At 48.0% G+C, this 14,074-nt stretch overlaps 1 non-coding gene across 1 annotated transcript; it reads left to right on the forward strand.

The window, feature by feature from the left end:
• The first annotated feature begins 2,143 nt into the window (after positions 1 to 2,143).
• On the forward strand, positions 2,144 to 2,216 carry TRNAR-UCU (transfer RNA arginine (anticodon UCU)). Its single transcript has one exon. It is a non-coding gene; the product is annotated as a tRNA-Arg (tRNA).
• Positions 2,217 to 14,074: the final 11,858 nt, after the last annotated feature.

Here is a 14,074-nt window from a genome sequence, read left to right on the forward strand (position 1 = left end):
TAATAAGATCCCACATCAGCCATTCAAGTGTATATGTCCCACAATCACTCCAATCTCCCACTTTGCGTAGATGACTGCAGTGGGGTGTTATTATTGGTTAAACACCCTTTAACACAGCCATCAAGTACAGCTCATCTATCTAGGTTTCTGGCCTGGCCAAAAAATTTTGGACTTGGGCCTGGTCTTTATACCTAGGCTTGACCCGACCCGCAATACATTGATACCAATTAATAGTATTTATCAAAATTCATGAGGAGTTTTGATTGGTCAAATGCCTTTTGATACCATGCCTTTCCAACAGCATAGATTTTACCATTATAAAATATAATATATGGGTAAATCTACTATACTAAAAAGATGTTATACGGCAAGAGCTTTGACCAATCAAAACTGTTCGTAAATTTTGATGAATACCACCTGATTGGTAACCACTTTTATGATACTGATTGATTGGTTATAAGTTTTTCTGATATGTCATAAGCCTGGAACCTGGCCCAAGCACATGTAAGCCCAAGTTTTGACTTATATTTTAGACCCAGAATCCAGGCCAGGTCTAAACCCATGCTAGAACCCTTAACATAGGTGCTAAGCCCGGTCCAAGCCCAACTCATGATCACCCCTAAACAAGCCACAACCAATTCACACGAGTATATAGACCAGTGGTTCATTGTGCTTCTATTCCAAATTGTTATTTTCATGGACTTCATGGGCTTCATGGTCAAATTTAAATCATTTAAAATAACGTAATATGATATACATGCATAGCTTAACTTCATCTATTAGTATTTTTCTTATTTCTTTCCATGGCTAATTGCAATTAAGAGAATCAACTCATCTTACCTGTTTGTGATGTTAGGAATCAATTCAGCCCGTTCAAATCTAAGAGTCTCCAGATAACTGGCGAGTCAACTTGCACGGCAACCAAAGTCCAGAATCAGAGTTCCACCCATATTTAGATCCCGTTTGATGCATTTTTTTCACATGGGGTGTTGGTTGTTTAGAAGTTCGATAGTTTAAGTTTTTATTTTTTATTTTTTCAGTTTGGTTGTAAAAGATTTAACCGTCGAAAGATTGTATTAGAAAAAGCACAAAAAATTTGATTCGAGCTTATTTTAAAAAGCTAAAAATGAAACTTTTTGCCTTTTTTTCATCTCATTTTTATGCAGAAAGATGCACCTCCAATCAAATAATCTGTGAATTGCAAAGATCTCTTTATATAAAAGCCCACTATATTTTTTAACTATTAGATTTTTTAAACTTTTAAAAAAGATTTACCAAACGATATCTTATAAATTCATGGCCAAATAAAAAAAAAAAAAAAAAAAACTCAGAACACAAAACGAGATCATTGTGTGTGTGTAAGACACCACTACACACAACTATATTGACTCATGTGAACGTCACAGCTCGCAACAGATGTATATAAACAACGTACTATTGAAGCAAAGCAAGCTTTCACCACTCACCGTCCCATTATTTAATTATGTACTCCGCTACCACCTTCACGCCAGATTTGACCAAAACTGCCTAATACACTCTCTTAAGATTCTCCAGATGAAAAAGATATCTAATTTAACTGTTTTTGATTGACTACGAATTCTTATTGGCGGCCCACAAAACGCGTCCCACAGGCGCCCTACAGCCCATTCCATACAATCCGTGTATTGAATAGAGATGTCAATGGATCAGGTTTTGATGGTAATCGGGTTTCAAATTAGTGTGGATGGGAATAAAGTCATCTAATTTCGATCAATTGACACAGTAGCTTTAAAATATTTTAGTTTTTGAGTATAGGTTGTATTATATATGATTGGGGCGGGTGGATTCAGTATCCCCTCTCCATTCAGTCAGATTACATCTACAAGGCCCACTAACCATACCACAATCATATTGCGACGTCGAAGATTAATGCGTTTCTGCAGAGATTTTCTCTAAGCAATCCAATATATATATATATATATATATATATATATATATCCAAGTATTAGGGAATATAAATAGTTGGTATTATCTAATAATCATTTTTACATTTCATCTAGAAAATCCATTCGGGCTTCGATAAAAGGTTCTCTCATTTCTGGGCCTGAGTAGGATTTATTTAGATATTTACATATATAATATTTAGTTTTGCTTAATCAACAAAGCGCCCGTGGCCTAATGGATAAGGCGTCTGACTTCTAATCAGGCGATTGTGGGTTCGAGTCCCACCGGGCGTGGTTATTCATTTTTAGTATTGGGAATTAGGCGATATTTTAATCTTTGCTTTTAATTCAAATATCTACATCTGCCTTTTTCTTCCTCTGACTTGAGAGAAACATACTTGCTCTTGTCTTGGTCAGTATTCCCCCAATGAATATTGACTACTCAAACCCCAATTTAGTGCAGGTGGACTTAAGAGATTGTCCTCTCGATTAAAAAAATTGAAGAATTAATAAGTGTAATACAAATTAGGGAAAGAACCAGCACAACTTCAGATTAGACCGATATAGTAGTGAAGAATGAAGATGGTCAAATTCTCAGCTATTGACCCAGCCGATTTTTTTATTTTTTTTAATCCACAGTCTTCCTCAATAAATTCTGACTTTTGAAGTCGATAAAATAAATAAAGAAAACTAAGGAAATTTGAAATTTAATAAGCATATCCATAAAGTTCTCCCTCTCTCATTATGGAAGGACAAATTGGTAACACTAAGGTCCGTTTGATTTGTAGTTGGAATCGAAATCAAAATTCTCCAGAATCGAAATTAGAATGGTCCATTCTCATAGTCTGTTTGGTTCAGACAGGAATGGGAATAAAAATTAAAATCAGAAGGAATGGGGTTTCATTCCCAAGGGAGGGGCAGGGAATGGCCATTCCTTCAAATGGGAGAATGCTATTCCAGTAGAAATAGGAATGAGATTCTGATTCTGCCCAACCAAACAGTTAGAATCGGAATAACCCATTCCAATTCCGGTTCCAAACCCCTATTCCCACGAACCAAACGGGGCCTAAATTCATATTATCCATCAGATGGGGACCCTCTGTTGTGTAGTTTCTTTTCGTCATCATTAATAAAACATCATACATGGGAGATCCATTATTAAGCCTGCCATTTCAATTCCACATGGAGAAGCCCTACCTTGAGTTTTGACAAGACTCAGAGGCAATTTTCTTTGAACAGCATGTCTTATATATTATTCATCCATCTTTTAGAGATTGTTTAATGATGGAGGGTGATTTGGCCCGACCTCGTAGCTCAAGTACACATGAGCGTGACCTTGCTCAAAGAGTGACTCAGCATGACAGCACAACGGGCGTGAGCACAACTCGGTGGGGAAGTCCCACCGAATTCAGCATGGCAACTCGGCAAGTAAACTACTCGCCGAAAGCCGCCTCGCCCGCACCTCCTCCCCGGGGTTAAGGCACTTCGGGGGGTCCCGAGTTCGGGGCACCCTGACCCCTTTTGAGACTCGAGCTCCTCCCAATGGACCTCGGGCCACTCCCAAGCAAGAACGAACTGATTCTTCTTCGGACGCCCCGAGGCACAAAGACCTCGGGTCGGCTAGCGCGGCATAACCGGCTGCAGGCAGCCCGTCACTCAGAGGACAGCCTAGCTCAGGGCAATTCGCAGGAGAACAGCTCGGTATACCATAGGAGGGCTTCCTGCTCGACCGCCGTACCCGACAAACTTGCAAACAGTAGGCATGTCCCCTCGCCGCACCTGCCACCTTTAGAAAGGCGTCCCAAACCTGACAGACACGTACCCTGCATGACGGCCCCGCGCGTGCCACCTCAACCCTGCTTGTAACGGCTGTGGCAGACTGACAGTGGTGGTTATACCTGCCCTGTCAGAAGTCAGAGGGCCTGGAGCAACATAATTCATTTATAAGGAGTTTATCCTCAAGGAACAAGGTATCTTGAATGATTAGCGCGACCTGCACTCTTAGTTTTCGTTCTCTTTCAGCTTCTTGCACACAATACTAACTTAAGCATCAGAGCGTTCCTACGGGGAAACCCCCGGGAGTTCTTCCTCTTTCCTCTCGTTTCAGGTACCTCTCAAGAGCCACGCGAGCGCCAGCTAGGAGTGACCGGATTGCACTACATCATTTGGCACCGTCTATGGGAAACACTTCAAAAAGCCTTTCTCTTTAAACACTTTCAGTTCTTTCCCTCTTCGAAACAATCCAACGCTCATGGCTTTCTCTATCAACGTCGGACGAAGCGTGGAAATGGATAACTCCAGGGAACAACCCCAGCTTCCTATTGTCTGTATCGGACAGTTCACCGTCCCCCTCTCAATGGACGGAATACCCAGCTTGAACGTGCCCCTCACAATGGCACCCGTCATCGCCCCACTCCCTGCTACAGTCGGAACAACGTTCACCGAACCTTCGGTCGTGCCCCCAGCGGCCAGCCCGAACCAGCTGGAGGACCTGATGCAGTGCATGAGGGCCATGTAGGCTCAAATGCAACAGTTCCAACAACTTCAGCTCTATCAACAGCACGTACTGCACCAGGTCTCTTAGTATCAGTATCAGCAGCAGTTCCCCCAGCTGCCCCAACCTCAGCTTCAGCAGCCTCAACTCTCGCCTTAGTGCCCAGCCTCGCCGCAAGCCAAATCTTGCCGCCAGAGCGAGCACTCCGGCCGAGGAGAGGCCACCCAAAATCTCCCAAAAAACCAGGCCTCCCACCACTGCAGACGGGAGAGGTCAGGAGAGCCCCGGCTCGACAGGTCTACATCACCTCGACCTTGAAAACTGGTTCAAGATCCTGGCAACAGACTCCAAGCAGGACCCCTCTGTCCATAGCCATCACCAGCAGGCCGGGTTACTCCCTGCGCAAACCATTCTGGACAGTGCAGAGGTGAGCAGCACGAACGCCGAGCCCATCAAGAAGTAGAGACGCCGCCGCCGCCGAGCTCGCTAATCTGTCACCCGCGATTTGCCCGAGCTCATGGGAAAAGAAGAGGTAAGCTTGGCCGAAGCCAAAGCTCCCCTCCTCTCGGTTCCGTCCCCCCTGTCTTCCGAACTCCTGGCAGTCCCGATGCCCAAGGATTTCAAGCTCCTCCCTCTTGACAAGTATGACAGGTCGTTTGACCCGAATGATCATGTAGATGCCTTTCAGTCACAGATGCACCTGGCGCGAGCCAGTGATTCGTGCATGTGTGTGGCATTCTCCACTACTTTTACGGGAGCAGCCCGCACGTGGTACCGGAACTTGGCACCCGGGTCGATAAGAAGTTGGGCGCAGTTCGCACAAGCCTTCACGTCCCACTTTGTCACCAGCAAACGGTGCCCGCGAACTGAAGAAAGCATCTTCAACGTAGCACAAGAAGGGCGTGACGCACAAAGAGTTCATAACCACCGAATAGGAGATCAACCAGAAGGGCGAGGGCGCACCCGAAAAAAGAAAGAGAGAAGGAGAGCCTTCCAGTCAAGGGGACACCCAAAGGAAAAAGGAAACAGTTCGGGGGGCAAAGCCGGGTCAATTGTTCCGAGCTCCTGCACCGAACCGAGCTGATTACACCCCACTGAACGTGAAGCGGGCCGAAATCCTAATGGCGATCAAGGACGCCCCGTACGTGAAGTGGCCACCCGTCTAAGGGGGAATCCCAATGAAAGAAATAAGAGTCTGTATTGCAGTTTTCACAAAGACCACAGTCACAATACTGAGAGTTGTAAAAACCTCCGCGACGAGATAGAGGAACTCATCCATCGCGAATATTTGAGAAACTTTGTACAAAATAATAATAATAACAATAGTAATAGAACAGGTCAGCAAGGGGAGCACGGTAAAGATGCTCCCGAGTCCAGCAGTAGGCCGGCCGAACAACCGCAGAGGCAACCTCCAGAGGAGAGGCCAGTTCGGGGGACCATCCACATGATAGTGAGAGGTTCGATCGTTGCGGGTTGCACTTCAGCAACAGCTCGGACATCAGTTCGTGAGGCCACCCGGGAAGAGCAGAACCCCCCAAAGCGGCCGAAGACGGGAGACCCAATTTTCTTCCCAGAAGACGATGCGTGAGGGGTCCACTACCCCCATGATGATGCACTCGTAATAAAGCTAAGAATCAACGACTTTGAGGTCAGGCGTGTACTCGTGGACTCAGGCAGCTCAGCCGGCATCCTTTTCAAAGCTGCGTTCGACCAGTTTCAGTTGCAGAGAAGCGACCTGAAGCCTATGGACACCCCTTTAGTGGGCTTCAGCGGAGAGGAAGTTCGCCCCCTTGGGAAAATAACAGTACCTGTAGAGATCGGCACATGGCCTTGTGTGGTCAGATTCGAACACAACTTCCTGGTGGTAGCGACCCCCTCCCCCTACAATGCCATAATAGGTCGACCGATCACCCATGTCCTACAGGCGGTGGTCTCCACTTACCACTTGGCTATGAAGTTCCCAACAAAATTCGGTGTGGGAGTAGCGCGGGGCGACCAGCTCGAGTCCCGCAAGTGCTGCGTTGCCGCCCTGAAGGGGAAAACCAAGGTGGCCGATGACCTCGAACTGGAATGACCCACAGAGCAAGGCGAAGAGCGAGCCGCGCCCACAGAAGAAACAGTCGCGGTCCCGACCTCAACAGCAGACCCAGCTCGGACGCTTCAGACCGGTGCTTCCGTCCAGGAACCCCTACGATCCGAACTGGTAAGCTTTTTGCTTCAAAATTTAGATATTTTTGCATGGTCCGCGGTAGAGATGCCCGGTATAGACCCCAAACTCATAACTCACAAGCTGAACATTGATCCTGTAGTTAGGCCCGTTAGGCAGAAGAAACACAACCTAGCCCCGGAACGGTGGAAAGCGGTCGACGAGGAAGTCGAGAAGCTCCTCGCAGCGGACTTCATAAGAGAAGTCCACTACCCGAGCTGGGTAGCCAACCCTGTCCTGGTAAAGAAGGCCAACGGCAAGTGGTGGATGTGCGTCGACTACACCGACCTGAACCGGGCTTGCCCGAAAGACTGCTTCCTGTTCCCCAGAATCGACCGTTTAGTGGACGTGACCTCAGGGCATGAGTTGCTAAGTTTCTTGGACGCCTATTCGAGCTATAACCAAATCAAGATGGACCCCGCGGATGAAGAAAAGACTACCTTCATCACGGAATTTGGCCTGTACTGTTACAAGGTTATGCCCTTTGGTTTGAAAAACGCAGGGGCAACCTTTCAAAGGTTCGTAAATAAATTGTTTGCGCCGTTAATCGGTAGAAAAGTAGAATGCTATGTAGACGACATGGTCATCAAAACTCAATTCTCACATTAATTAATACAAGACTTGCATTCTGTTTTTGAAATTTTGTGTAAGTTTAATATGAGATTGAATCCAAACAAGTGTGTATTCGGTGTGACCTCGGGTAAGTTCCTATGATACATCGTTAACCGGTGCGGCATTGAAGCCAACCCGGATAAGGTTAAGGCCATCTTAGATATGAGACCACCCCGTAAGTTTAAGGAGGTTCAGAGGTTGAATGGCTGCATAGCCGCCCTGAGCTGCTTCATGTCCAAATCGGCGGACCGCTACCTGCCGTTCTTTAAGACGATCAAGAGCAAAGGGTTCGAGTGGACCCAAGACTGTCAGCTCGCGTTTGACGAGCTCAAGAAATACCTCGCTAGTGTGCCGATCTTAACCCGGCCCGAGGAGGGCGATGTTTTAGAACTGTACCTCTCGGCGAGCGACGAAGTGGTCAGTTCGGTACTAATAAAAGAAGTAGATCGGGCCCAATGACCCATCTATTATGTTAGTAAAGTATTGCCGGGAGCAGAGACGAGATACCCGAAGATAGAAAAGCTAGCGTACGCACTGGTAATTGCAGCTCGGAAGCTCCGCCCGTACTTCCAGGCTCACACTATTATCGTTCTCACTGACAAACCTCTGAGGCAAGTCTTACTTAAGCCCGAGGTCTCTGATCGGTTGACGAAGTGGGCTGTTGAGCTCAATGAGTATGATCTCCAGTACAAGCCGCGAACTGCCATTAAGGCCCAAGCCTTAGCAGATTTCATCGCCGAGTGCACATTCAGCTCTGAAACCCCAAGGCCGGTTGAGCACGAGGCTCCCAACTCGGGTGAGCCCGAAGCTCCTAGGCCGGTCGAGTCCGAGCCCCGTGAGGTAGCAACTAGTGCGGCATCTCTCCTAGTTCGGCCAAGCCCGAGCTGGGATGAGAAGCCCTGGATCCTTCATGTAGATGGCTCCTCGAACCAGTAGGGCAGCAGAGCCGGAATAGTCTTGCACGACCCAAGTGGCACAAAACTGGAGTACGCGCTACGCTTCGAGTTCGGAGCATCTAACAATGAAGCGGAGTACGAGGCGTTGATAGCTGAATTAGCTCTAGCCAGAGAAGTAAAATCCAAGCACATCATTATCTGTAGCGACTCCCAACTTATGGTCAACCAGGTCACTAGCGAGTACGAAGCTCGCGAGCCAACCATGATCGCCTACTTAGCCAAAGTCAGAGAGGCCCTGCTCAACTTCCAGTCACACTTTATCAGAAAAATTCCGAGGTCAGAGAACGCCGAGGCCGACGCCTTGTCCAAGTTAGCCAGCACTAGCAACATCACCATGAGAACCGTGTACATAGAGGACCTGTCTCGGCCTAGCATTCTTAGGGGGGCAGAGGAGGTCGCTCCCGTCAATCAACCAGAGCCGAGCTGGATTGACCCGCTCGCGAGCTTCTTGCTACACGAGACCCTCCCTACAGACCGCAATGCAACTAGAAGGGTGCAGCGCCAGGCAACCAAATATGTCATGATAGACGAACAACTATACTGGAGATCTTACACACTCCCCTACTTACGTTGCTTGCGACCTACCGAAGCCAAGCCCGTACTCCGCGACACCCATGAGGGTCTGTGCGGTGGGCACTTGGGGGGCAGGGCCCTCGCCCAAAAGGCACTCCGATAAGGGTATTATTGGCCAACAATGAAGGCAGACGCTATTGAGCTCGTCAGAAAATGTGACAAATGGCAAAGACATGCCAATATTCACCACCAACCCACTGCCGACCTCAAGTATCTCACCAGCCCGTGGCCCTTTGCGTAGTGGGGCATTGATCTACTCGAGCCATTCCCGCCAGCAACGGGTGGAAGAAAGTTCTTTGTAGTGGCAGTGGACTATTTTACCAAGTGGGTAGAAGCCGAGCCCCTCGTGACGATCACAGCCCGAAATGTCCAAAACTTCTTTTGGAAGAACATCGTGTGCCGCTTCAGATTACCTCGGGTATTGATCTCCGACAACGGCAAGCAGTTTGAGGACATCAAATTTCAAGACTGGTGCCAAGACATGGGGATTCAACAGAATTTTATTTCAGTCGCGCACCCTCAAGCAAACGGTCAGGCAGAAGTCACAAACAGAGCCATCCTCCATGGACTAAAGGCACGGCTGGACCGAGCTAAAGGATTGTGGGCAGATGAACTACCCAGTGTCCTATGGGCCTACCGGACCACGGAGAAGATTTCCACGGGAGAAGACCGCCATGGGAGAAACACCCTTCAATCTCACCTACGACACCGAAGCAGTGATCCCCGTAGAGATCGAAGTACCTACGTTGCACCTAGAAACATATAGTGATCAAACAAACGAAGATGAGCTACGTACCAACCTCGACCTACTCGACGAAGTAAGGGACCTCGCGTACATTAGGACCGCAGCCTACCAGTAGAGAGTAGCTCGGTACTATAACGCCAGGGTCAAGAAGCGAAACCTCCGCGTTGGTGACCTGGCCCTTCGTAAAGTTATGGTGCCTGAGCCCGGCGCTGGCAAGCTCGGGTCCAACTGGGAAGGTCCTTACCGAGTGAAACGAGTGCTCGGGGAAGGAACATACGAGCTCGAGACCCTCGAAGGGAAACAAGTACCTCGAGTATGGAATATTGTCAACCTAAGGCAATATTATCTATAAGAATCGAGTAGGCCACGAGCTACTCCTTAAGCCTAAGGGCCAGAATACCGAGCTAACATGACCTCGGCACATAAGACCCAGTCGTATCTTCAACATGGGCGAAATCAAGGGTAAGGAGAGTGGACTACGAGTCGCTCCCAGAGCCTAAGGGCCACAAGAAGACCCTAGTTGCCACTTCGGCCTGGGAGAAATCCAGGAGCGGACTACGGGTCCCTCCCTAAGCCTAAGGGCCACAAGAAGACCCCAATCGCCACTTTGGCCTGGGTGAAACCTAAGAGCAGACTATGGGTCCCTTCTTAAGCCTAAGGGCCACTAGAAAACCCCAGCTGCCACTTCGGCATGGAAAACTGACAAAAACCTGGTTATCTCTAACCCTTAAGGGAAAGACAGCTCGGGTATGAACCCTACGGTGTCTATACCCTTGTTGCTCTTACTCAGCTCGGTAACCCGATAGTCCGGGGTAACCCGCGCAACCCGAAGTAACACAACTTCACTTAGTTGCCCTTACCGCCAACCCGGTGGCTTGACAGCTCGGGTATCCTATGCATTAAATTGACTAGCTTGGAGTCCACTCACAATTGGAAGTGTTTTTGCACTCAGAGATACTCGAAAGAAACTATATTTCATTAAAAAGAGAGTTCAGGTACAAGAATTTTTACCCGAGCTCAAAGGCTCAGGATAGTACAGTCACAATTCCGAAAGGAAAAAAATTAAGTTACAAATATAAAGAGCAAACTACTTCGGGGGCTCGCCGCCTTTATCAGGGACCCCCCCAGGGACAGTGTCTGGACCGGCGTCCTCTGCTTCATCTTTGGAACCTTCATCCTCAGAATCGGGGTTGCCTTTTGGTTGATGCACGATGTCGTCAGTAATCCGCGAAGTAGTAATGGCGCTCGTGTCCAACTCGGGGTAGAGGTGCCTGATCAGCCACCGATTGAGCTTGAAGCCCTTACGGTAGGCCTCCGTCATCACATCGTCGAATCTCGAAGAGTTGATGTAGTCAATGACGGCCTGGGTCTTGGCCTCCTTAAGAGCACCTTCAAAGATTGCAGTCTTCTCCCTTATGTCCTCCTGGAGGTACCCCACTTCATGCTCCAGTTTCCCCTTTGCCTCCTTGAGGCCTTGTACCTTGAGCCTTAGAGCATCCTGCTCAGCCTTGAGGCTGCTCACCTCGAGCCCTAAGGCCTCCTAACCGACCTTGAGACCGTTCACTTCGACTCTCAACTTATCTTTATCTCGAGCCAGCTCTCCCTTCTCTGACATTAACACCTCGATGAAACTCTTTTGAGCCGAGGCGTCGCTCTCCAAGCGGTGGACCTAACAACGAGCTGCCCTCAACTCAGTATGGGCTGCGCGGGATGATTCCTCAACCTCCAGAGCCCGCCTCAGATGTCGATCTGATTGGAGGGTCAAGGCGCGAATGGAGGATTTCACCTGGAAAAAGGGGGAAGAAAAAGGAAAAAGAAGGGGGACTCACCACCATAGTATGAGTGGCAGCTCGGGCGCCGAGCTGATCGGGAATGAGTTCGGCCCACTCGCTGACCTCCCCCGAGTATGTAGCCAACTTACTCTTCTTTAGGCTGCATTGGGGGTTCAGGACGAATTGGCTCCCCTGACCCTCCGAGCTAGAAGCCATCATCTCCACATCGTGAGTGGAACTCTCGGAGGTCTCGGCGACGGCTTCGGAAGAATGAGCCCCGACAGTGGCGGCGTTAGCCTCGACAACGCTTTCCCTGGCAAGTCGGGTGGGCTTGGCAACGGGCTCGGCGGGCTTAATGACAAGTTCCGCCGTCACCTCGGGCCCCTTAGGCACATCCCCCTCTTCCAAGTCTACGACGGGCACGGCTGCCACCTCGGGCCCCGAGGCAGAGTCTACGGAAGTCGAGGCTCGGCTGAAGCTTGCGGGGACACAACGCGCGCCTTCTTTGCCACGCGTTTCTTCCTCTTCATCTGGTGGAAAAGCTTCTGGTTGTTTATTTTTTCCGCCTCCATGGGACCTGCGGTGAAACACGACATCAGTAACCCGAAGCAAATATATGAGTGGAAAGCCGAAGTGGGGAAAACCTACCCAGACTCAAGCCCGCTCGGACGAGCTTCTCCTCAGAAGTGAAGTCTTTATAATGCAACCCGAGCTGAGCCAGTGACTGGAGCTCCTTCTTGGTCTTCCCGTCCAGGATGACACCAGGGTCTTGAACGGCTATCCTCCAATCGGTGGGGAAGGGCCACCCCGTGCTGCTACGGACTACGAAGTAGTCTTGCTTCCAAGCTAGGACTTTGCTCGGGAGCTTGTGCATGAGTTTAAAACTCGGGCAGGGGGACAGGTAGTAAGACCACCTATGCCCGGGGAGAGCGCCCGAAGCGCTCATCTTTATAGCCAAAATCGTACTAAGAACATCTAAATCTATGGAAAGGGAATGGTCAAAACAAAGAGAAATGGACCCCACCACATTCCGTATGGAGTTCGGGTGGAGTTGGTCCGGGGTAATGTTAAAGTGTACTAACACCTCAACAATTAAAGGGTGAAGTGGAAGTCTAAGCCCGACTATCAGTTGCTCCCTGAAGATCACGATCTCGTTGGGACCGTGCTCCCATGAGAAGTTGCCGGTGGGAAGACTATATGAGTACTCGCTAGGGAGGCGGAACCTCTGTATGAGGTCTTGAAGCCTCTCCGAGGTCATTATGGAAGGCCCGAACTGGTCTGGTTCCTGACCTCGGTGGGAGGTGGATGCCAGATGACCTGAAGCCACCCATACTTCGAACGGCTGGGTAGAAGAGGGGACATCCCGAGCCGAGGTACCTACCTCGGGCTCGTCGATGAGACTGTCTACACTAGACGACATACCGAACTAACAGAAAGAAACGAACTAGAAGGGAAAAGGAAGTTCGGGAGGACTCACCAAAGAAACGCAACCGGACTAGAAGAACAGAACGGACTAGAGGACCCGAGCTAAGAAACCCCTGGCGCGAGCTCAAACGCTAATGATGAAAGCTTTGTGGCGAAGAAGTCAGAGGGCCTGGAGCAATGGAATTCAGTTATAAGGAGCTTATCCTCAAGGAACAAGGTATCTTGAATGATTAGCACGACCTGCACTCTTAGTTTTCATTCTCTTTCAGCTTCTTGCACACAATACTAACTTAAGCATCGGAGAGTTCCTGTCGGGAAACCCCCCGGGAGTTCTTCCTCTTTCCTCTCATTTCAGGTACCTCTCAGGAGCCACGGGAGCGCCAGATAGGAGTGACCGGATTGCGCTACATCACTTAATAAATGTGAAGAACAAGTTTCATACTTTATCCCATATGGTTATGGGTTTTCCTAATTTCCTCAAATGGGAGAATGCTATTCCAGTAAGAATAAAAATGGGATTCTGATTCTACCCAACCAAACAGTTAGAATCGGAATAATCCATTCCAATTCCGATTCCAAACCCCTATTCCTACGAAACAAACGGGCCTAAATTCATATTATCCATCAGATGGGACCCTCTGTTGTGTAGTTTCTTTTCGTCATCATTAATAAAATATCATACATGGGAGATCCATTATTAAGTCTGCCATTTCAATTCCACATGGAGAAGCCCTACCTTGAGTTTTGACAAGACTCAGAGGCAATTTTCTTTGAATAGCATGTCTTATATATTATTCATCCATCTTTCAGAGATTGCTTAATAAATGTGGAGAACAAGTTTCATACTTTATCCCATATGGTTATGGATTTTCCTACTACTCCAATTAAGTTGGGTTTTGGGCCAAAGGTCATTTACAGACCCAGCCCATTAATTGATCACCATTGGTAGTGATGTAACCTAATGTTTGATAGTCATTATCACCTACTGAAAAATTTTGGTTTTACAGTTTTTGTTTTTGTAAATTGGATAATCACTGAATTGAAAGGTAATTGATAGTAGACTGACTTACATCATCCTAATTAGTTGTTTAAGATGATTATAATTAAAGAGAGATAAAACCTTGAACATGTAGAACAGAAATGGAATCCATCAAATAAACTCAAAGAGCGACTGATGATTAAGACAATGATGCTGACATGCTGTAATGATATTTTTAGAGAACTTATGGGCATGAAAACATAGCTCATTGGCTACAAGACAAGAAAAAGAGTGATACAAGCTCCAAATTGTCAACAGGAAATTGCAGTATAAGAAGAAAGATAAAATATTCAAGCTCATCATCAATGTGAGCAAGTCTGTCTTGATATT

Source organism: Nelumbo nucifera, chromosome 2, assembly GCF_055504915.1.
Source record: "Nelumbo nucifera cultivar China Antique chromosome 2, China Antique-T2T, whole genome shotgun sequence".
NCBI lineage: Eukaryota > Viridiplantae > Streptophyta > Magnoliopsida > Proteales > Nelumbonaceae > Nelumbo > Nelumbo nucifera.